The sequence below is a fragment of the Lepisosteus oculatus genome, chromosome 14 (genome assembly GCF_040954835.1).
Source record: "Lepisosteus oculatus isolate fLepOcu1 chromosome 14, fLepOcu1.hap2, whole genome shotgun sequence".
Lineage (NCBI taxonomy): Eukaryota > Metazoa > Chordata > Actinopteri > Semionotiformes > Lepisosteidae > Lepisosteus > Lepisosteus oculatus.
In genome coordinates, this window is record NC_090709.1 from 13457411 (window position 1) to 13480921 (window position 23511).

Here is a 23511-nt window from a genome sequence, read left to right on the forward strand (position 1 = left end):
CACTCCCAGTAGAATGAGTGAGAAATACAGCATGACATGGGTAGTCAAGGGGCTCCCACAATCCATCTTTCCTCACATTACTGATTTTTTTTTCAATAGCATTTTGACCTTTTTTCACATTCAGATTTTTTTCACATTTAATAAAATCTTTTAATCAACAAAATTTAAAACGAAAACAAATGGAACATTTTTTTGGAACAATAATTTTTTAAAAAAATCTTTCAATGCCGTGGTTGTATACGTGTGCACACCCTTTATAAAGGGAGTTGCAACAGTGCTGAAATGTAAAGAGCATTTCTGTAGAGAAAACAGCATTTTTTCTGCCTTGATGTTAAGCTTAGGGAGCCTGTCTTTTAGAAATTCTATTTCTTAACACCCTGCACAGCCTCCCGACAGACTAACGAATATTTTTGGGAGAAATTGGCTCACACACCGGAAGACACTAACGTTTATTTACGTTAGAGTATGTAAAACTCAGGCTTTAACAGATGTTCATGATGTTTCACACGGGGTGTTACCTGTTGTAGTGTTTCAAAAGATGTGTTAGCGGACCACAAATTATCTTGAAAAGATTTGGGTTTGTACTGGCTGGGATTCAAACCCGACTCAATTATTTGGAAGGCGCCTGTACCACCAACGCACTTCCGAGAAGCACCTGCAAATTATCACAATCCTCTCTCTCACCTACAAAGTTATGGAGACACAGACGTCCAATGAAAACTAATTGTATTCACTCAAGGCTCCACTCTTTTGTTGTGATGTCATTTTAATTAATATTAGCTTTGATAAGGTGTCGTTTTTGCCTCTTAAAGTTAAAGTCTGCTCCTTTCTTCCTGGTATAGAAATAACATGTTCCATCTTTGTTTAAAAACACCACTAAAAGTAAATTATTCAGCTCTAACGCCTGTGTGCATTGACAAGACATCTCAAAAGGACTTATCAAATAAGAACACGATCCTTCCTGTTACCATTCCTGTGGTTGGGGCGTTGTTTCACCTTTTATTTTCTTCTACAATATTTGCAGACAGGGCTTTATCACTCGAGTTGTACAGAACAAGTGTGCATCGGTCCATGAAAATAATCAGTAGTGCTGTTTTTCTATGCATAGTTTAATCAAGAGCACTTAAAAGATGCGGTTTTGGAACGGCATAAATTTAGGCAGAGAACTTAGTCTCAGGACGAATCTGTTGATGCTTTTGTGACTGCACTAAGAGAACTGGCTAAATCTTTGGACTTTGGAGTATTGGAAACTGACATGTTAAGAGATCAACTTGTGGAAAAATGTGCACATAAGAGACTATAAATTGCTGCAGGAGGAAGGGCTGACTTTAAAAAGAGCTCTTACAGTCGCTAGAATTCATGAAGCAGCTCAAGCAGAATCAAGAATGCTTTCTGACCACAGTGACAAAGTGACACTGAACGGGGCGCTCGCTCAAACTTTACAAACAAAAGCCGAGCAGCAGGACACAGTCATGCTAGAGAAATAGAAGAACAGGGGACGGCTGACATTACATGTTACAGGTGCGGACTAACAACGCACAAAGCAGATGAATGCGGAGCGTGAACAGCAAAATGTCTACACTGCAAGAAAACAGGACATTGTGCACATGTCTGCAGAACATCACGTCCAAGTTTAAGGACAAGTATCCCTTTTATTGTTGTTGCTGCCTCCGGTTTACATTTGGCGATGTAAACCAGATTCAGAAAAAAATAATTTGAACAACCTTATTCCCATGCTTACTTGAAGGCGCGGTGGCCAAGTGGTAAGGCGTCGGTCTCGTAAACCGAAGAACGTGGGTTCAAACCCCACCCGTGCCTGTTTCATTTGTCACCGCTTTCCTTTAGTTTCAAAGTCTTAAAAAAACTCGCAATGTACGGATCTCAATAGTAAGAGAACATAACTTTCGCCAGTGATTAGTATTCTTCCATATCCTGCCTTGTTTTTTAGTCGACAAAGCTTATCTCTCTTCACCCCATCTTCCGAATGATCGCCTCAGCATTGGGAAGGAACGTGCGCTTGGTACAGCCCCCGACTCCATGGTCTGATCACAAACAGATCTGGTGAGCTGTCAGTCCAGGTTGGAAGTAACGTTTGAAAGCACTAAAAATCTGACTTAGGAACGAGAAGACCGTGTTTTTTTATACGAGTAAACGATAAAATAATATACTGCCTGCAAGACTATGTCAAGTTCAAGTTCAAGTCCAAGTTTATTGTCATTATACTCATACACAGGTATATGGTATAACGAAATGCTATTTAGCTAGCTCTCGGACATAAGTAGTACAAAGAAAAAAACACAACATCAATACAATTGTATAACAAAAGAAAGACAACAGCCGATGTGCAAAAAACAACAACAGGCAGTGTGCAAAACAACAAAAAGGTAACAGGTTATGTGCAAAAACATGCACATTCAAAAGAATGAAATAAAGGGATAGAAATGAGGGGAGTGAGCTTTTGACATGTATGGTAGAGATAGATTTTCAATGTGTGTTTGGGTTTTTGGTAAGAAAGAAGGCACTGTGAGGTTCAGATCATAGGTGAGAGGTGAGGAGAGAGTGAGAGAGGCTGGGAGTTTAATAGTTTGATAGTGCGGGGGTAAAAACTGTCTCTGAGTCTGGTAGTCTGGACCCGAATGCTCCGGTACCGTTTTCCATGTCATGCTAAACGCCATAAATTGTGTTCGTCCAGTCGTATCAATCGTTCTAAAGTTACGGAAAATCGGATGCGACTGGTGCAATCAGTACCCATTTTTTCAGGCTACTCAAGCGGTTTAAAACAGTAAATTCACAGCTTCGTGTCTTTTAAGCTTTGTGTTTCGATCTCCAAATAGAGGCACGGGTTCAAATCCCACTCCCGACAATCAGGCGTTTTACCCTGTTTTTTTTACCTGCCTTTACACTGTTTCAGTCTTGTTGTGCTCGCTGACAATCACAGTACGAGGAAAACGGAGAAACTGCTTAGCAAAAAAATAACGGACAGAAAAAAGCTTTGTAAACACGTGAATGGGATTAGCAGCAGTAAGGCATGCATTCAAATGTTTAAGGCTTATTTATAACAGCAGCAGAAGAAAGGTGCAGCCTTTGTGAGAATTCGCGGGTTTTTATGCTGCTTGGACTTCTTTCAAGCCTATGAAGTGACCCCCGTTTTATTTTCATTTTCAAACTTCAGAACCGAATAACAAAAAGGTTTCATGTGTGACAGCATTCCGTTGCAAATACCGTTTCCACGATGTATTCAGCGACGGGAATGAAATGTTTTAGTGCTGGCTCAAATGCGAGGAATTTCAGAAAAACCTGGAAAAGCAACGCCTGCAGTAAATGACAAATCTAAAGCGTGTAGTCAGCATGAACAGAACAACGCAATGCTCTGTAAAAACGATCTGAAGCCGCAATTACTCTTTTATCTCGGGCAGTTCATTCCGATACGATGTTTCCGCAGAATAAATGAAATGCCGAACTCCAAACATGTTGTTGCCATTATTGTTACTCCTGCTGCTGTAGTTTTAAGCTTTAATCAGTGGGTATGTAATGTTGTAAAAGGGCTGGACTACTTTGTTCAGTCCAAATTCCACTATGTGAATTTATGCTTTTTTAATATAAGCATTAACAATACAATGCGTGCTCAAAAACCGTTACTTATTAGCTTAACCCAGTGGGCAAAAGACGTATAATATACGTCTATCAAACGTATACCTTAGACGTCTAAATGTGGTCTACAATTCGTCTAGAATGAAATTCTAATATACGTCTAAAGTTATACGTCAATTATACGTCTATGTTTAGACGTTCATTATACATAAATGGTTGGAGTTCTATTATACAGATAAATTTAGAGGACTATTATACATATATGGTTGGAGTTCCGGATAACTTTAGAGGTCTATTATACGGATAACTTTAGAGGACTATTATACGTATATGGTTAGAGGTCTATTATACGTATAACTTTAGACGTCTATTATACGTATATGGTTAGAGGTCTATTATACGGATAACTTTAGACGTCTATGATACGTATATGGTTAGAGGTCTATTATACGTATATGGTTAGAGGTCTATTATACGGATAACTTTAGACGTCTATTATACGTATATGGTTAGAGGTCTATTATACGGATAACATTAGAGGTCTATTATACATCAAAGATAGATTTTATAGGTGTAGAAACAAGTAAACCAAGCCAATGATTAGGTTTAGAAATTTATTCTGAAAATACACATTCACACCTGAAACATACGTATTTCAAATTATACATTGTATACAATCAATCAACAATCAACATATGGGCAATAATCATAAAAAACACAACTAGTCTTAAACTTCAGCTACAAATTCTGGTAACATGGCAATATACAGTATAGTAATGACAAACACAAAACTAATTACATTAACACACTAACTCAAAACCACAGTTTGATTCAAATATACATTTTAAAATGTACAACTTCTATATTTCCAAGAAAAAAATATTACAATGGAAGTTAAGACGATTTTTGTCCACTATTTGCAAACCCTGTCTAATTGTCCTAACAGTTAGAACCAAAAACCTATTATTTTCAGAGTCCAGATCTCCTGGCCCCCTGCCTTGCATATGCATTCTTCAAGTAACACATTGCGTGCTCCTTTATTTCTTTTTCTGTTGATGTAGGGTGGGACTTCAGCACCGCAGCTAGGAGAAAATTATATAATATTACTTCCCAAATAAATGATGATTAATATCTTCTTTAGTATAATCTAAAAAATGAACGGTTTACTAAGCTCAAAGCTGAAATAAATGTATAGAATTTGGCTTGCATCATAGCAGTTGAGCAATAAAGTCTGTCCTAATTACCCAAAGTTTGAAAGTACAACATAGAATAAGAATAAGAGAAACGGCAAAACGATTTTGTGTCATCTTCCCCATTCACACTATTTTATGTGCCATTAAGAAAGCACATAATATTAAGAAAGATCTGTATGTATTCAGATAGTATTATTATTGTTCATACTTACTCGTCAAAAGAGGATTGCTGAGATATTTGCAGATATACTTCTACGTTTGAAAAACGTGTCCAAAATGGTGACCAACGAATACTAGCAATGCATTGTGGTATATAACCGGAAAATATGCTGGGTTCGATATTTTCTCAACGTATGCGTTTATTAATGTTGTCGATATTATGGTTGAAATTTAACATTGATAATACATCGCGGCTATGTGCCCCCTGCTATGAGCTGATGTGCAATTTTAACGCATGCAGTTAGTAAGGATCGGTCACTGTTGTATGGTATTGTATATAATGACATTATGGAATAGGATGGGGACACATCACGGGGGGAGGGGGGAATGTCGCCCCTTCAGTTTTGGGCAAAAAGATTTACCTAACTTAATTTGCGCCCTAAAAAAATAGTACTTTGTCAATGGTCAGACAACACTAAATGACACGAACAGTCACTCAGTCTGTTTGATGGGCAGGAGGGCTATCCGTACAGGAACTGCACATATCAGTGTCGTTATTGAGTGTCAACATTACGATCCTGTTTGCTCAGGTGGACCGATTCCTTGCAGTAGTTTATCATTATACTTAAAATCGTTATATAACTAGGACTAGTTATAGCAGTCTGTGCTTTCTGTTGGTTTTACAACATTTTTTTCTTAACGATTCAGAACGTCCATGTAGCTGCAAAAATGAACGCTTATGGTACTTTTCGCTCCAGGCAATACAAAACGTGAGAGTGACGAAAAATGTGAAACTGAACTTCATCGCAAATACCAGATTGCTAGTCGTTATCTTCTATCATGAAGCACTAATCAATGGCATAGCTGCGAGATTTCATTTGGGTAGCTGCACCGTACAGCTCCGTTTCAACCGAAATATCACTCCCCCCTCAGAATTTCAGACGCCCCCCTACAGATTTTTCCCCGGGCACCGCGCACTGATGGGGGACGGGGTGTCCAGGAAATGGTATCAACTTTTGTCAAGAAAATAAAAATAGAAACTCTATAGGCACTCAAACATTTTACTGTTTTTTTTTCAGGCAGGTGGCAAGACCCCCTCAGCAAAACCCTTGTATGCCAAGCTGTGGGCATTGATTCGTCGAATATACGTATATGTACGGCGAAATTACGTCTATACGTATATATACATCGCCTCGACGTATAATCAACGTCGAATTGCAACCGTAAAATCGACGACATGAATAAACGCATATATAACGTCGAAAACACATCTAACACAGTGCCTGAGGCTTTTTACTGAATGTATCGTGTGTGCCGCAACTAGGAGTATACGGCACTCTGCACAGTGCACGAAGTAAATTATTTTGGCAGTAATTAATTTATTATATTTACTATATGTATTATACACGTGTAAACTAATTACTGCCAAAATAATTTACTTCGTAATTTACAGTAAAAAGCCTCAGGCACTGTGTTAGATGTGTTTTCGACGTTATATATGCGTTTATTCATGTCGTCGATTTTACGGTTGCAATTCGACGTTGATTATACGTCTAGGCGACGTATATATACGTATAGACGTAATTTCGCCGTAAATATACGTATATTCGATGAACCAATGCCCACTGGGAAGAAGCGGCAGTGTTTTGACAAAGTGTGGTTTTCGAACAGAAAATGCTGAAGTGTTTAATACTTGCTTGTGAGCAGATCTCCCTCGATTTAGACAAACTCTTGTTCGGCCGATGATTTCAGATCAAAATCTGAATCAAGTGGAAAGAAAGCTGAATTACGCTGGGTACTGGGTATCACTGTTACGCCATCAGGTCATGCTAGGAGGATTGGGGGGATCAAATTGACACAGAGGGACCCAATGTGGGGGCTGAACCCACAGTTCTGAGATTAAGAGATTCTTGCTCTATGGACTGCGCCTATATAACTCTTGTGCTCCAGCAGTAATGTTTCTGGGTGTGGATGAACATGACATAATAGGCTGACAGCAGGAACACGTGGCCCACAGGCAGTGACAGTATCACTATCACATTTGGCTGCAGTATATTGTGTTGAGAGCAGCAATAACTTTCCTGCAGAGATGGGAGTGCCTTTAATACAGCTCTTTCAATCGGACAGAGTAACAGGAACTGACCTAAAGTTTCGGCTGTGGATCCATCTCCACATGGGGGAAAGAGACAGTAAAATAGCGATGAAGAAACAGAAAGATTTGTGCTCGCTGCAAAGTAGGAAAGAGGTGGTCAGACACATAAAACAGCTTGGTGATAATTTGCAGCGACAGTTTTATGTTATTTAGTACACGGATTTCTCTCCATGTTCCTTAAGATGTGTAATTTGTATGTTGGTTGTACAGTATGAGAACAGTTTTAAAGTCCTGTCAATTGACAGTGGAGAGCTAGCTGGTGCACATCTTCAAGAAGACTCTCTTTAAGGCGATTACAAGTTTCTCGAACAAATTTGTGTCATATTTTTAAAATAGTTTAGCTAATGAGCAACGAGAGTATAACTGAATTCTCCCACCCTCCATTCGAAGATAAAACGCCATAAGCGAGTCTAAGGTTCCTTGAAGCTACTGATGTTCGCCATTATTGGACATTCTCGGATATTGACTAAGGAGCTCAATTTTTACTTGTTGTAGTTCAACATGTGCAAAACATTCGATCCCCTGCAAATATCGGCAAGGTCAGTGATATTCTCAACAATTTGTGCCATTGCAATTCGTGCAATTCGTGCCATACTTTTTCGAAATGTATTCTGACATGCCAGGATCAGGGGGTCATATTTAAAAAACTGGTGCCTTAAAATGTCTTGTACTTCAGGATTTTGATAGTCTGTTACATTGTCTTTCACACGTCGGTGACAGAACTGTGAGACATTTTCATAATCGGGGGGGAGGCCGTAGAAATAAGCAGAAAGTGCAATCACCTTTTCCCAGTGTAAGTCCGTGTTGTGGTGAGTTTTTAAAATTGGTTTGCGATTTTCTGAAATATATTTCATACAAAAATATAGTTTGGACAGTCGCTATTTGGATATTCCCTTTCAGTGAAGATGTCTACAGTTTTCCAGCCGGATTAGTACTGATCGAAGAGACCCATCTACAGGCGAAAGGCGACATAACATCACAGCAGCAGCATTTAAGGTGGGACGAAAAACACGCATAAGAAGCTGGCGAATAAGAAGCCAACTTCAGCCTCGTAGCAGACCCTGGGAGGCACGCTCAAAATAATCATCTTTCCCAGTACTTCAGAGTCTTATTTAGATCGCTTCACTGCAATTTTATTTGATTGATTGGAGATGTGAAGCCATCGAGCCTGAACTGCGCTTCACACTGAAAATTGAAGCCATTTCTCATGTTCTCTCAGTGTCGGGGAAGCAATTGCGTGTAAAGGAGGCGACTTGAAAATGAAACGTGTAATCACCTTACAGAGGGTCTTCACGACGGGGTGCGTCAGCTAGTTCTCCATTATTGTCACTTTACTGGACGTCTGAAGAAACCTATCTACAACGAAAATACAAACTGCACAGTTTAAGGCACATGAAGAGAAATCCGTGTGCCGATTGACTCAAAAATGTCGCTACAAACAATCTACCAGGCTGATTTACTTGTCCGACCACCTCCCTCCGTCCCCCTTTGCTGTTAGCACAATTCTTTCAGTTTCTTTTCTTGTATTCTCCTTGCTATTTCAGTGTTCCCCATGTATAGATGGATCCACAACCGAAACCGTTTTCACCCTGTGCTTCTGCAGCGTCAGTCTGTATGAGGAGCACACTTCGCACAGCTCCAGTGGCGCAATCGGTCAGCGCGCGGTACTTATACAGCAGTGCACAGCGAAGTTATGCCGAGGTTGTGAGTTCGAGCCTCACCTGGAGCAGCGTCTTTAGCTACTGAAAGCAACTGTCAAGTTTAGATATTATTAGGTATCTGATGCAGATAAATTAACATCAAACGAAGAAGTAAAGGTTTACTTCGAGTCACAATCAAATAAGGCTCCACAGCTGAAACATTGTGTTTCCTTCTCTTTTCAGCATGGAATAAACCTTGACTTTTTCCTTTGAAGCCCATGCATTCTGACGCAGCTCCCTACTTAAATTACCATCAGCTGTGTACCTCCAGCTGACCTGTACACAAATATATGAGAGAGGTCTACTGAGACGAGAGGAGCACTGAAGACTTGAAAAAGCTCTCGCATTAGACTCTGTGTTTTTGTTGTTCCACAGATTTGTTTTTAATGTTCTTTTTCTTTTGAAGTTGTTGCATTTGTTTTTTGTTTTGTTTTTTTTGTAGTTGTTAGACTACTACAGGGATTTACCTAGGTTCCTGGAAGACTTCTTGTTTTGTGTTTGTTGTGTTTTCGGGTTACAATTTTTTTTTTCTATTTATAGGACCCCACGCATTACTATGGGAGTAGATAACTTTAGTTCTTACATTGCACCTGAAATTACCACATAAACTACTACTCTGTTTCCCTTTTTTTAAAAGGCACAAGTGAAGTTTGTTTTTCCTTGCTGCTGATTGGTAGCTACAATGGGTCAATTGCAATAAACCCATATACAATAAACTCCACTGAAATTTGTCAGCAGCTCTGTACTAAACCTGTTCTCAATTGCAACAAACCTAAAATAACAGCTGCTGCCCGTTAGATGTTACTGCATTAGGAGTCTAGCTTAAACCACCTCTTCATAGGTTTTAAGCTACTTAGTAGCGGACTAAGCAGAACAATCGATCACATTAGAACTGTCTTGAATGTAATGGAAATAATGTACTCATTAAGTAACAAGCTTATGCACCACTTGCTTGAAAATTATTATTATATTTAACTAAAATTGCTTTCCAGACACCACAAATATTCACAATGAATGTTATCATTACACGTATTTACTAATAAAAGTGTTATTTATTAATAATTAAGTTCCATGTATATTTTTATTAGTAGCTGTATTACAAGTAATGCATATACAGTCTTTATTATAGTTAGTTTTCAGTTATCCTGGGGAGGGAAGAGAATGGAAATTAAGGAAATAAAAATTTAAAGGGCTTTTAAGTCTTCAATGTGTTCTGTCATAGCTGTGTGTTGTCATATCTGGGTGTTAGTTTAGTATATTTGTTGTATTATTTATTGTGATTTAACACTACACTTGTGTTTCTCAGGAGAAAGCAGTAAGATTTTGTTTTATTTGAGGGTACAGAAAATTGTATTGTACGGCCAAATGTAAGGTTACGTTAAGAAAGCATTATTGTTACCTTTTGCAACGTTATTTATTTAAGATGGTTCTTCAGAATAGTGTCCCTTACGTATCTGTGACTGTGGTCCAACAATAACGGTGCTGAAATAGCCGTAATGTGTGGGAGGAAGATGGAGATGGAACAGGAGGCTTATTCAGTCAATAGAAAGGTTGTGTAGGACTGAACACACTACGGTTATGGTACTGGGTTTAAGAGCATTACGATCCTACAGTCTCCTGATCCGTAATCAGATGCGTTATCCAATGTACCACTGGCCCTTGTACCGCATTCCTCAAGTGCACCACTGTGAGCTTGCGCCGCTACAATAATACATCTCCCCAGTCCAAATTTTCTCAATTAGGTGCACGTTTTCTATGTGTATTTAGTTAATAAGTCTTTCATTTTGTCTGTTTTAAAAATTGCATCTCTTTAAAACAGACAAACGAGTTTATGTGTTGTGCTGAAATTCACACATGAGGGCATTCAAACGAAAGAAATCACAGAAAAGATATCGCGCTTAAAAAGAAATCAGAGTGGAGACGCTGGTGATAGAAAACAGAGCTTCATACGATGCATGAGATGCTTTACCTCTGAACTAAACTTGGCTCTTTAATCGTGTTAGGAAGAGTGTATAGTCAACAGTGTACATTTTAAAAATCAAAGCAAGATAATGAGACACGAATTGAATTTGGAACACGAGCCTCTCCTTCATTGTTTAATGAGCTTTTGATGAACATCTAAGTGAAAGACAAATTCACTATTTTCACTTTGTGATTAAAAAACACTTTTATCACACGTTAAGCACTCCTGATGGTGTCGAATAGTTCTCTTTTCTACCCTCATCATTTTTGAGGATCCCCAGCTAAAATATCTTTTTAAACTACAACAAAATTGCAATATTTTGAATACTATTTAAGTTTACATAGTCACATTCCCAGTGATATTGACTTAGGCGCTCAACTATTAACTTCTTGTAGTTTGACTTTAGCCAAAAGTTTGAAATCTCTGCAACTATCAGGATGCTTAAGGACATCCAAAGAAACCCCATCACATTTAGGGGAGACGGTGTTGAGGTCCGATTAATTTGAAATGCGTCTCTGGGGACTTTTGATTTACCAACGTTATGTTTAACTGAAGGATATGCAGACTGACTGTGCCATAGAAACTAACGCACATCACCTTTCTTCTACATTCACAGGTTTTTGGCTAAAGACAAAAAATCTTTTTTGTTTCCTTGCCAGCTGGCAGTAATTCCTCTGCACTGACAAAACAGATGAGTATTTTATCTTTCGCAATTTGTATGGATTTTTTTAAAAACAAGTTGTTCCAAAAATTAAATGAACACTTCCATTAAATTAAATGTAGAAGCATGTTGCTGTCCATAATGATAAACTATGCAGCAAGACAGGCACCACTGAGACTCAACCCCAGGATCTCCTGTTTACTAGGCAGGCACTTTAACCAACTAAGCCACAGCATTCTCACATCCTAGTGTTAATTCTGCATCAGCAGGGTCAGCTTGTCGGCACACCCGTCTCCATTTGGTGGTTTGAGCTGACGTTGCCATGACGTTGCCATTAAATGCGACCGAGAATACTCCAACCAGAGAACTAAGCCATGGCATTGGCATCAGATATCCCTTTTACAGCCACTTGGACACATCTCAATTGCTCTGAGACACCTGCATTCAGTGTGCGCTGAGCCTGCTCGCTGGGCAAGTGACGAGAAATGGCTTATGTCCAAGGAGCTCAATATGCTTTTTATGTTCAACGGGGTGTCCACTACAGCTAACACTGAAGCGCAGCACAGGCTCTGTGGTTTGACATCTCACAAGGTAAATGTTGAAATTGTAGGTGGAAGAGGAAAATTACCCTTGAGTATGGGGAAAGAGGCAACTCATGTCCGGAGGGGGCTGAAGTGTGTATGGAGGTGGCCTAGTGGTTAAGGCAATCTCCTCTTAATACATGATACTCTGCACAAGTAGGTTTGAACCCCATTCTCCTCGAGGAAGGGCTTTGACACATTTTGACCTTTTTAAACTTGGTGTGCTTTTGTTTTGTTTCTTCGCTCCTGTACTACAGCAGTAATATTTCTATAGGTGTATGATCATGGTAGGCTGACAGCAGGAACACGTGGCCCACAAGCAGTGACAATATCAGAGGTGTCTGCAGTGTGTTGGTTTGTAAGCAACGATAAAATAACTTGACATGGAAGCAGGTGTGCCTGCATTAATACAGCTCCATCGAGAGGAAAAAGTAACACAAGAACCGACATAAATTCAACAGCACGTTTCTGCAGCTGAAAACGGAACCTACTCCACGTGATGATTGAGCTCACAACCTCGGTATAACTCCACTATAAAAGCACCACAACCTGACCAATTGCGCTACTGGAGCAGCACAGCACAGTAGCACATTTTCCTCAGTGCACTCAAACAGTGCTTCTTCCCTAGCCTACCAGCTTCAAGACTTTTTTAAATTGATCAAAGACTCATTGGAAAAGGTTTGTTGATGGGTCAGGTGGGAATCACACCCAGATTCACTGCTTGCAAGGCAGCTATGTTCATCATTATACCCAGGACTGGCGCCAGGGGAATGATCTGTAGGGGGGGGGTCTGAAATCCTGAGGGGGGTAGTGATATTTCGGTTTAAACGGAGCCATTGCAACCATCCAAGTGAATTCTCGCTAGCATGCCACTGATTAGTATTTCATGTTAGAAGATAACGACAAGCAATCTGGTATTTAGTGATGAAGAACAGTTCCACGTTCATCAGAACTCACGTGATTATTTTTGCCTGGACCATCAACCATATGTGTTCATTTTTGCAACAACATCAACGGTAACGAGGTTCTGAATCATTAAGAAATCATTGTAAAACCAACAGAAAGTACAAACTTCTATAACTACAGTCCTAGTTATATAACGATTGTAAGTATAAGGATAAACTACTGCAAGGCATTGGTCTACCTGAGCAAATAAGGTCATAATAATGTTGACACCCCAAAACATAGACACTATGTAACGTGCTGTTCCTGGACAGATAGCCCTCCTGCACATCAAACAGTCTGATGTAGTAACTGTGAATTCGGGGTTAGTGTAGTTATCTGACCATTGACAAAGTACAACTATTTTTTACGGCTCAAGTTAAGTAAGTGAAAGTGTTCAAAAACTTTTTATCCAAACCTTTTATCCAAAACTGAGGGGGGTGGGACTGTTCAGTTGAGGGGGCAATTTTGGCATGCCAGTAACATTTTGACAAAACGTCCAAGAGTTACGAAAACACTTACTTTGTGTATAAAGTATATTGTGTACACACTGTAAGTTCAGAACGTGAGAAATACTGCTCAATATGGGATCCTGTCCAGGAATATCAGGGCTGTAAGGGGGTCAGATCTATAGATGTAGTAAACACATTAGTGGAGACAGTGTGTCTGCTCTCTGTGTGAGAGCCGGACAGGAAAAATAATCTGTGGTCTGGGAAGAAGAGACCCTCGTTGGAAGAGCGGCGCTTCTCACAGGAGAGAATGAAAAAAAAATATTTTTCTCCTTGGGGGAATTAAAAGCACTTATGGGGAGTGGTGTGATGGTAGTGCATCTGATACCACATCAAAAGGTTGTGTGTTCAAATCATGTTGAGATCGGATGATGTATGTTCAGGTTCAGCTGGTGCCGAACCCAGGAATTAGACCTTGCAGTTTGGTTTTATCTGTACACCACATAGATAATCTAAATGAAATAACAGAGCAGTACAGGACACGCATTCAGGAAATTACACAGCAAGTCATTTTGAACATGACAAGAGAAAAGGCACACTGCACATCCGTGAAACATCACGTCCGACTTTAGAGACAGTTACATCACAGAATGGAAGTTTCAGGCCCCTTTTTCATTACAGGTTCAAACTAACCTGAAAGTTACAGAGTTTTAGGTCACTTTTGTATTAAAATGTGTCTGAAGCCTATAAATATAATTTGCCCTTTTTTAAATTGTGGATGAAATCCAATCCCATGTACCAAGACCTTACAGTATATTCATGTTAATTAAAATGACTAATGCTATTGGACATTAGCTGGTGCTTTTTGTAACGATTTGCTATTTCATGCTGGAAAGAAGGAAACCCGACCAACGTTTGCTTTCAGGTGCGGTTCATTCACATAATGGACATCTATTTCTGAGTAGCCTGATTTAAAAACACACGAACCCAGTAGAAATCGAACCTCCAATCTCATGATGCAAAATCAGACGCATTATCCATGAAACCACTGGCCAATCATGTAACTGAATTGCACCATGGTGAGTTCAGTACTGCAACTAGTAATTACTAGTAATAGTAATAATCCCATCCTAAATTTCTAAGTGAGAAACGTGTTTTCTACATTTTTATCAGTTTTAAAATATCATCTCTTTAATACAGACAAAGGGTTTGTGTGTCACTTTGAAATTCTGATTGATTTAGAATTCAAAGAAAAAGGTGTTTTCTTCAACAACGCAGTGAAATTATGACATCTTTCACTCTACTTCTCTCTTGTAGTAAAGCAGACCTTGCAGTGTGAGCATTTACTCTAGTAAATTAGGTCATGTATCATGTTAAATCACTTCTTCAAAACAAAACATTTCCTGGTGCACGTTTTCTCCATGAAAAAAATACATTTTTCCCTTACATGATTTCTCTTGTAAGTGTCGCAAAAAAACTCCATCGCCCTTGGGAGATGTCAAGCTCATCGGATATGAAAAGTGCCCAATAAAAGCAATTTCTCTTCATTTATCTTAGCTTCAGGGCTGCTATTGTGTGTAGAGGAGGCAACTTGCTCAGCCAGCAGACTCACCGCTTACTGAATACAGGTATGTTTTGAGTGTCATGCTGATCGTCTTATAATGCAAAAGAAACTTTTAAAGCTGATAAAGTTTTCCATTGTAATTTGCATGTAGCTACAACGTCCCTGGAAGAGAGATTTTATCAGTTGCACGTAATCAGTATTTTTTACTTTTTTTTTAGTACTGGAAATATATATTTTTAAATTTTTCTAAAGAAGATCTCAAGAAGTATTGCCAGGACCTACCTTTAGCACTCAATAGCGATATTAATGGAGTAGAAATGTAAGGTAAATTGGTGATCTGAGCCAAAATAGTCCTTACACGCCTCCTGGAACAGTGTTCATATTCATAGCAAGTTATATTCTTTTTCAACCCCAAACGTTGCTATTGCATTAAGCTTTGTGTGACCATTAGAGGTTTCGGTAGCTTCTGGAGAGCGCACTTTTCCAAACTGAAACCTATAAGAACATTATTCAAGACGCACCATGTCCCAGAATCATTCATCGGGACTAGGATTAATATCAATGGAAAGTACTTCAAAATAAAAGATTTAACTGAAATATTAAAAGAGTAGGAAAGCATTTAAAGTAGAAAAAAATCAGTTCAGATGATATTTAATTTTTTGAGAAATGGGCACATACATCAGCTCAGTGAGCAGTGCGAGGTGCTCTTCTGGAGATGATGTTAAATTAGTTAAAATCATGTGATAGTTAAAAAAGCTTAATACTTAGTTAAACAGCCAGCACAAATGGTTGCGTTTGTGATTATGTCACTTCTCTACTACAGCAACGTCGGTAAAAGACCCTCTGAAAGCAGTAAAGCTCTGCACAACTGAATTCGTTGCTATTTGGAGAAATCCACAAACTCGTGTTTTTCATGTGCTTTAAAAGACAGCCATACTCACCGACAAAATAAAGACACTGCTGCTGATTTTTTCCGAAGCACAGTTGACCTTTCTGAGCCAATTGATGAAGCTCACCCAATGAATACTATAGCAGAAGGTGGAGGAAAGTGCAACTTTGTAACTATCGCAACCACAGGAACAACTGCAAGAAGTAGAATCAATTTCCCATCGAATGGTGGTGTTGTTTGAGGTACGCGATGTGAACGTGTGCAGAGAATCCCACAATCTCTTCAAAACTTGGACAAAGTATTTCTGATAGAGCGCTGTGCGCAAAGATTGAATAAGCTTTGCTCCTGCCAATGATTCTGCGTGAAAAAGCACAGCATTCAAGTTTCACAGACAAATGCACCATGCCTACTGTAGCGGCGAGGCTTATTAATAAGAAAGAATTAAGTGTTCTGAGCCTTCCCAAATGAGGCCCCATTTCTCTGTTCATCTCTGTGGTGCAGCCACAGAGAAACTATTCATGCAGGCTGATTTAAGGTTCCTGATAAGGACAGCTCCCAAAGGGGGATGCACTTAGCTAAGCCTGGCTATCATGATCAATGGTCATCCATTGGTGCCTATCTGTCTAGGGAGTGCCAGTTGGACATCTGGACTGCATTCCTAAGTGTCAGGAGTAAGTGACTCATATCTCACCTTGATCAACCAATCAGGGGCTGGTAGGGCCGAGTAACCCACGTGGGACTCTGATGCCCATGGAACTTTCAGCCAATCAACGAGCTGAAGTTCCTCCAGGTAAAAACAGGCAACACAGAGATTCAGGGAGATTCAGTGAGATCAGTAAGATTCTGGAGAGGATTCTGTGGACTGTTCTAAAGGGAATTCAAAGGAGAATTCCAGGGCAGGACGGCCCAGGAGCAGAAGGCTCCCAAGGGCAGGACATTCTCGCAGCGTGCCTCCTGACCATCCTGAGACTCAGCCCGGACAACCACGGAACGGCCAGTGTGTCAGAGTGCCAGAACTTTCCTTTGTTCTTAGAGTCTAGAGTGGAGGTTGCCAGAGAGTAACCAGCAGCAGGCCTCGTGAACAGGTCGGAACTGTGGACAGCTGAATCACTATTCAGAACTAGCTCTTCATCAGGCACGAACCGGTCCTCTTCCTGACTTTCTGGGACCCACAGTCATCTTTTCTCCTGTGCACAAACTTTGCTAGTTAAAGCCAACAGTGAGCATCAGCAGTGCACCGTCACAAGCCGCACAGCACAGCCTGGCACCGAGCCAGAGAGCGCGGATTGGACAGCAACAGCCTGCAACTGTTTCTTTGTGCCCGCAGGAGATCTGAATCCCCAGAAATTGGATGAGTATTCAACTTCACTGCATTACAGCTTGAGAATTCAATTGTTATCCAAACCAGTTGATATCAATTTAATTCCTAAGAGTTATGTACTTGTTTTGAGTATCTAATGTAGAAGTTGTAACCAAGTTCACTTTACGAAACAGTCTTAATGAATGATATACTGAACGTATGTCCTCTTGATATGTGTAACACTTTGTAACTGATTGAATATATATCTTTTGTATTCTGATAACCCTCTCGATAAGATCTGTTAGGTTTACATGCATATTCTATGTATTAATAAATGTATCCTCGTGTATTAGCACCTGTGTGTGTGCGTTGTTTGAGTTATGTCGCATGGTTGGACTCTAAAGCCATCAAAAGAATCAACTTTGTGATTTACTGCTACAATTAATAATTGTCTCAGTAAATGCCCAAACCCTACAGAACTGGTGCCTTCAGAGAGCCACTACAGTTACATATTTGGCGTCCCTGAACGGCCGGTTTTTCTTACACTACAGAACCAATTTTAAAAACAATTGCGGCACACTACGATTCATACTGACTCAAAAGTGATCACAGCAGATGTTGTTCCCTGCATAATGCTGAAGGGACCAAAGAGCATTGCTGATGCTTTTTTATGCCTTGATGTTAAGCTGACAAAGACTATCTTGAAACACCTAGTTCAGTCTCTCGACAGACTGCCAAGCAAAGCTTTTACCCATTGATGTCGCAATAGAAGGAAGGTCTTAACCCACCAACACTTAGCAGCGGCAAGATTCAAACCTAACCCAGTGAAGAAAATGGAGCACAAACCCAGCACTTAGACCACCCAGCCACACTCCTTACACCTTACTCTTTTGGAGAAAGTCGGGTGGGTTCAGCTCTTGTTGTGCGACGCGTGGAAATGACTGCATCTTCGTTTTCCGAGATGTTTCCTATCACATCTTTGTCAGCTCTGAATATAGTGCTTCTTTGGAGCAGGCTTCAGACCTTTTATTTTATTTATAAAGGAGGGCCATTCAGAAACATGTAATTCCTGTTTTAGAAATGCTTTGGGCGGTGTGTTTTATATAATGCACAAACAGTATTCTGATTGTATACTGTAGACCTGTGTAGCAATCATACTGGACGTGACTGGGATTCTGAAATGTTTCTTGAAAAGGTATTCAGGGCTGCTTGAATCTATAATAAAAAAGTGACCCGAAACTTCCAACCTTCCAATCACTGATGTCGCTCTCCCTAAACCTGTACGGGATGTTTTGCTGATGTGCAATGTGCCTTTACTCCTGTATTAAAAACGACCTCTGTTGTTGGGCGGAGTTGAAGGAGAACTAACTGCACAGAAAAAGTACGTAACGATAAAATATTTCTGCGCGTGAAACACATAAATCGTTCAGCATTTCTAAAATGTTTAATTGAATTGACAAAGAAATCCTCTCCTTAAACTTCAAAAAGGATTATCTGTTGAGCCAGCAGGCGTAACACTGCAGTTGCCCGTTTCTCACAGGTGTTTGAAGTTGTGGATAACATTTAGCAGGTTTGGCACCATGGCTTAGCTGGTTAAGCCGCCTCACTAAAAACCAGGAGACCCTGGGTGTGAATCCCAGTGGTATCTATTCGTAGACAACAGGCCACTCATTGTCAATATTTATGGAGCTTAATTTAAAGACAACGGGAGAAGCATGAGTTACAGCTTTCTGTAGCTGTTTTATATAGCGATGTATTGGTTGGCTCTGTGGCGCAATGGAGAGCGCATTGGACTTCTAGGCTTTGATAGAATGAAGTCATTCAAAGGTTGTGGGTTTGAGTCCCACCAGAGTCATGTATCATTTTGATTCAACCTTTCAAAATCCTCTAGGGATTAGTGTTGATCAAGTCAAATAAAGGACTTCTTAAGAGTCCACAGTTGAAAATGAACCAGCAGCCACAAGAAAGAAATTAGCACTGGACTGTGATCACATTACTCCTGTCCTGGACTCCTTGCACTGGCTTCCTGTCAACTTCAAAATCCTCATGCTCACCTATAAGGCTCTCCATGGCTTGACACCACAGTACCTGTCTGGGTTATCGCCCTACTCCCCACCTCACAACCTTGCTCTTCTAATTCTGGTCTCCTATCTGTCCCCCAGTCCATCTACACTCTATGGGTGACAGGGCCTTCTCCTGTTTTGCACCAAAGCTCTGGATCTTTATTCCCAAGGATATCAGAGAGTCACCTTCTCTAAACTCCTTCAAATCCAGACTCAAAACCCTCTTCTTTAGAAGAGCCTTTAATGAACTATTCTTTACCCCTCTGTTCCTACTGTATTTAATACCACCATCTATTGTCTCCTCTAACTGTGTATTCTCATCCTGCTTATCTTGTGTATTTTTTAACTTTATTGGTTTCATTCTGTAAAGCACTTTGAAAAGCCACCTTTAAAGGCACTATATAATGTATAGATTATTATTATTAATAATAATAATGAACAGCGCATTTAACACTGAGCACATGCGGTCCTTCTTTGCAAAGGATTGCAAAGGTTGGGAATTAGCCTTTCACTCGTGTTGTTGAAGACCGTATCCTGGCTTTGTTGCAGGAAATGTCTGGATGCCATCACCGGATCAAGGAGAGGATCAGGGTTTTGGGAAGTCTTTTTGATGCCTGACACTGTGTGTTTCCTGGTTGTAACGGGTGTCATTCTGGACCTAAACAACAGAGAACACCGTTGAAATAGCTGAACTGCCTAGCGGACACTTTGTCGCCTTCTTCTGACCTGTATTTAATGCAATTCTCTGAAAACTTGGCACGTTATATCTGTGCTACCTTTATGGAGGGCACACTCATAAGAATCATAGATTCGATCACAAGCATCTAAAAATGAGCCTGAGAAAATGACATCACGCTATGAGGCTGAATGGCACAAATTCTCCTGTTACTTCTGCAGCAAATGTGTGTTTTTTGCTTCTTAACACTGAGATAGTTGGAGATATTTGGCAGCAGTGGGATTCCAACTCACACCCCCAAAGAGACTAGAGCTTTAATCCACCTCTAAATTAAAAACTAGGTGACTTGTAATGGCTGGTAGGAGAGGAAAGGTATAAATGCTTCTTTTTTGGACAAAGTCTTTATCTTTTTTTTCACCAGTTGTTTTGATCAAATTATTGTAACGCAGTACCATATTAAGGTATAATATGTACATGAACGTCATGTCTGAGTCGATGATGGCAGCTGAGTATCGCTGGAGGACAGTTCATCATGAGTGGGTAAGCCTGCATAATGAGGGAGAAGAGATCGGCCTCTCTGACGCAGTGTCCAGTGACACTAACCTTCTGTCCTACTGTTCTCTGCTAATGTAGATGGTGAATGTTTATTTAGGTGAATGTAAGGTTTCATTCTTGTAAAATATTTCCGAGCACTTTTTTTGTTGCTGAAAATTAATCCTGTGCATTTGAATGAATTCCGATATTGTCACCTAATTCCATACATTGTTTCATCAAACTAGAACATTTAGAGGAGGTCAATTGCATTTATGAATTGCATAGTGATAGTATTTCTTTCCATTTAAATACTTCAGTCAAAAATGTAGAGAAGGTGCTCCTGTTTTCACCATTATAAGAACTGTGATGCACCAGTAATATTTACTCTCATAAAAGTATTGTAATTGTATTGTTCTGTTCTGTAACAATCTTGAGTGACACAAACCTTCTGTTTTACTGCACTACACTTCTCCAGAGGCCAGTTCAGCACACAAGGATCCTCAGTCAAACAAACACTGCAATCGCTTGATAAACACTATTTCTCATCCTTTCTCTTAGTGTCGGTGCTACTATTGTATGCAAAGGAGGCGACTTGACAATGAAATCTTAAAGAGAGTCTTCATGAAGGTGTGTGTCGGCAAGCTCTCCACCTGGCAATTGACTGGGCTTGTGAAGAAATCAATCTCATTCAACAACCATACAAATTGCACAGCTTAAGGCACATGAAGCGAAATCTGTGAGCTGATTGACACAAAACAATGTCACTTCACATTATCTGCAAAGTTGTTTTGCTTGTCTGACCACCTCTTCCTACTTTACAGTGAGCACATATATTTCAGTTTCTTTCCCCCATGTGGAGATGTATCCACTGCCAAAACTGCTGTCTGATTATTTAAATTATCTGTAAAACTGTTACATGACTTCATCTAATTGTAAATTTATAAGACGGTCTGTGAGACATTTGTGAGAGTAGCTGAATCCCAGGGCTGGTATGGAATCACACAGACAGGTCTTCTGTGTGATCTGAGTCCCACTGCTCAGAGCTACAGACTGGTCAAATGGTCACTATTGTAGACACGACCATCGGACCCTCGGCTACAAATAATCAATATACCGATCATAGTGTCACTACTGGTGTTTATTACATAAATACTGTATATAAATAATAAGATAATTCCACACTCATAAAACATTTATAAACATTTTGGGAGGCTGACATACAGTAAAGAAAGTAATACTGAAGGGCTGGAAGTCCTGGAAAGCGTTAATAGATCCTTCTTGCTTTCGACCTGGAACAGAGCCCACAACTGCCAGATCAGTGACCCCTGAGCCCAGTTCACAGAGAGGAGAACCAGGAGCTCTTCTATGTCTCTAAGAGGGCTGGGAGGAAAGATAAAAGGGGGAAATGTGACATGAGTCCAGGCTGTTCTGTCTGATATTGTTCATGTAGCAGCACTGATTGTCTGAATATCTTCTGGTTCTGGATTGTGAGGATAGAGAGCAGTACGGAGTTGAGATCCTGTCTGAGTGTGAGTCTGAGCTGTGAATCTGACTGAGAAGAGAATAATGATTTTTTATTCTGCCTGAGAATTTTCCTGAGAATTTTTTTCTTTTCCAAGTGGTGTTACATCCCCTTCAGATACTCTGCACAGACTGCCAGAGAGAAGAGGAGAGAGAGATGGACAGATAAGAGCACACACAGCAAGAGACACCGACATCTTGATTTACTTTGAAGCAAGTGTTAATTTCTTTTCTGGAACAAGTTGTTTCTGAACTTCAAGAAATTCATACAACTTCTGAAAGATAAAATACAAATCTTGCTTCTCAGGACAGAAGAAATGCTTCCAAAAAATGCCAGTGATTTTTTTCTCCTTTTAACGAAAAGTGGAGAAAAACAACAGCAGTGCAACTCCGTCGGCTTGATTTAGCTTAATACAAGTATTCACTTCCTTTTCTGTAGATTACAGCCTGCGAAAGATGAAATGAAGTTCTTGGTTACTCTTGGTCAGTGCAGAAGAAATACTGCCAGCTGGCAGGAAAATGACAGTATTTTATTTTCTTTAACTACAAACATGTGAGTTGTGAAAAGCAACGGGAATGTGTCCCTGTGCAGCTGTTAAACAAAGGGCTGGTGGGTCAAACGTACTCAGGGACGTGCTTCAGATTGTGATGATGTAAACAAAATCTCCGCTAAAAATTGAAGGGATTTCTTCGCAAACCCTCTTGAATGTGGCAGGAAATCTTCGTGTTTTACTCGTGTGCAACTACAACAAGTAAACAAATAAGTACCTAAGTCAATGTCCAAGAAAACCATCTTCACGTGTGGATTTTTTCTTTAACTGGCTGTTGGGAGAATTCATTTATACACCAGTTGTATCCTTAGCAAAAATATTTTAAAATTAGAACACAGATTTGTTGGAGAACTTGACAATCCTTGACAATCATTATTAAATGAGTATTATACAAATGTGCGTTGATATTTTTAATATGTACCTTAATTGTAATATATATATATACATAATTGCTTTGATATGGATGTTCATTTGAAGGAATTGAGGAAACTATGAAGGATCGCAGAACAACCAAAGATACATTTGGGCATCTGCTATTGGTAAAGATGAAAGAGTACCTTAAGTGTGAAGCTTTCATACACACGAGAGAAAAAAACAGTTTTAATGCACTTCATTAAACTGATGGTATGCTTATCAATCGTGCATAAAGTGTACATAGCAGAGGATGGTTTCGATCCATCGACCTCTGGGTTATGGGCCCAGCACACTTCTGCTGCGCCACTCTGCTGACAGCTGTTATAATGTGATTCAACACAACTGCTCTATCTTTGCTTTCTAAAAGTGCGCCCGAGATGAAAAGTCTAAACGGTAAACGCAGACGTCACTTTGAGCACTTGGTCTTTTATAGCACAAATCATCACCCGCTGCTCTACATGGGCGTGTCTTCAATATCGTTGAGAACCAAACCTTCTGCTTTCCGAGGCAACTGATTATTTCGTCGTTAATTCCCAAATCTTCAATGAGAATCAGTGAAACGAAAATCAAACACATGTACACACTCGCGTCCTAACCTGAAAGAAAAA

The 23511-nt window shown here is 39.8% G+C and overlaps 1 protein-coding gene and 3 non-coding genes across 3 annotated transcripts; all 4 read left to right on the forward strand.

Moving 5' to 3' along the window:
* LOC138242764 (zinc finger protein 271-like) overlaps positions 1 to 23511 on the forward strand; it is a 1399044-nt gene that overhangs the window by 837419 nt on the left and 538114 nt on the right.
* Positions 1747 to 1818, forward strand: trnat-cgu (transfer RNA threonine (anticodon CGU)). Its single transcript has one exon. It is a non-coding gene; the product is annotated as a tRNA-Thr (tRNA).
* trnai-uau (transfer RNA isoleucine (anticodon UAU)) lies at positions 8731 to 8824 on the forward strand. The gene is made up of 2 exons: positions 8731 to 8768; positions 8789 to 8824. It is a non-coding gene; the product is annotated as a tRNA-Ile (tRNA).
* Positions 18907 to 18999, forward strand: trnar-ucu (transfer RNA arginine (anticodon UCU)). Its single transcript has 2 exons — positions 18907 to 18943; positions 18964 to 18999. It is a non-coding gene; the product is annotated as a tRNA-Arg (tRNA).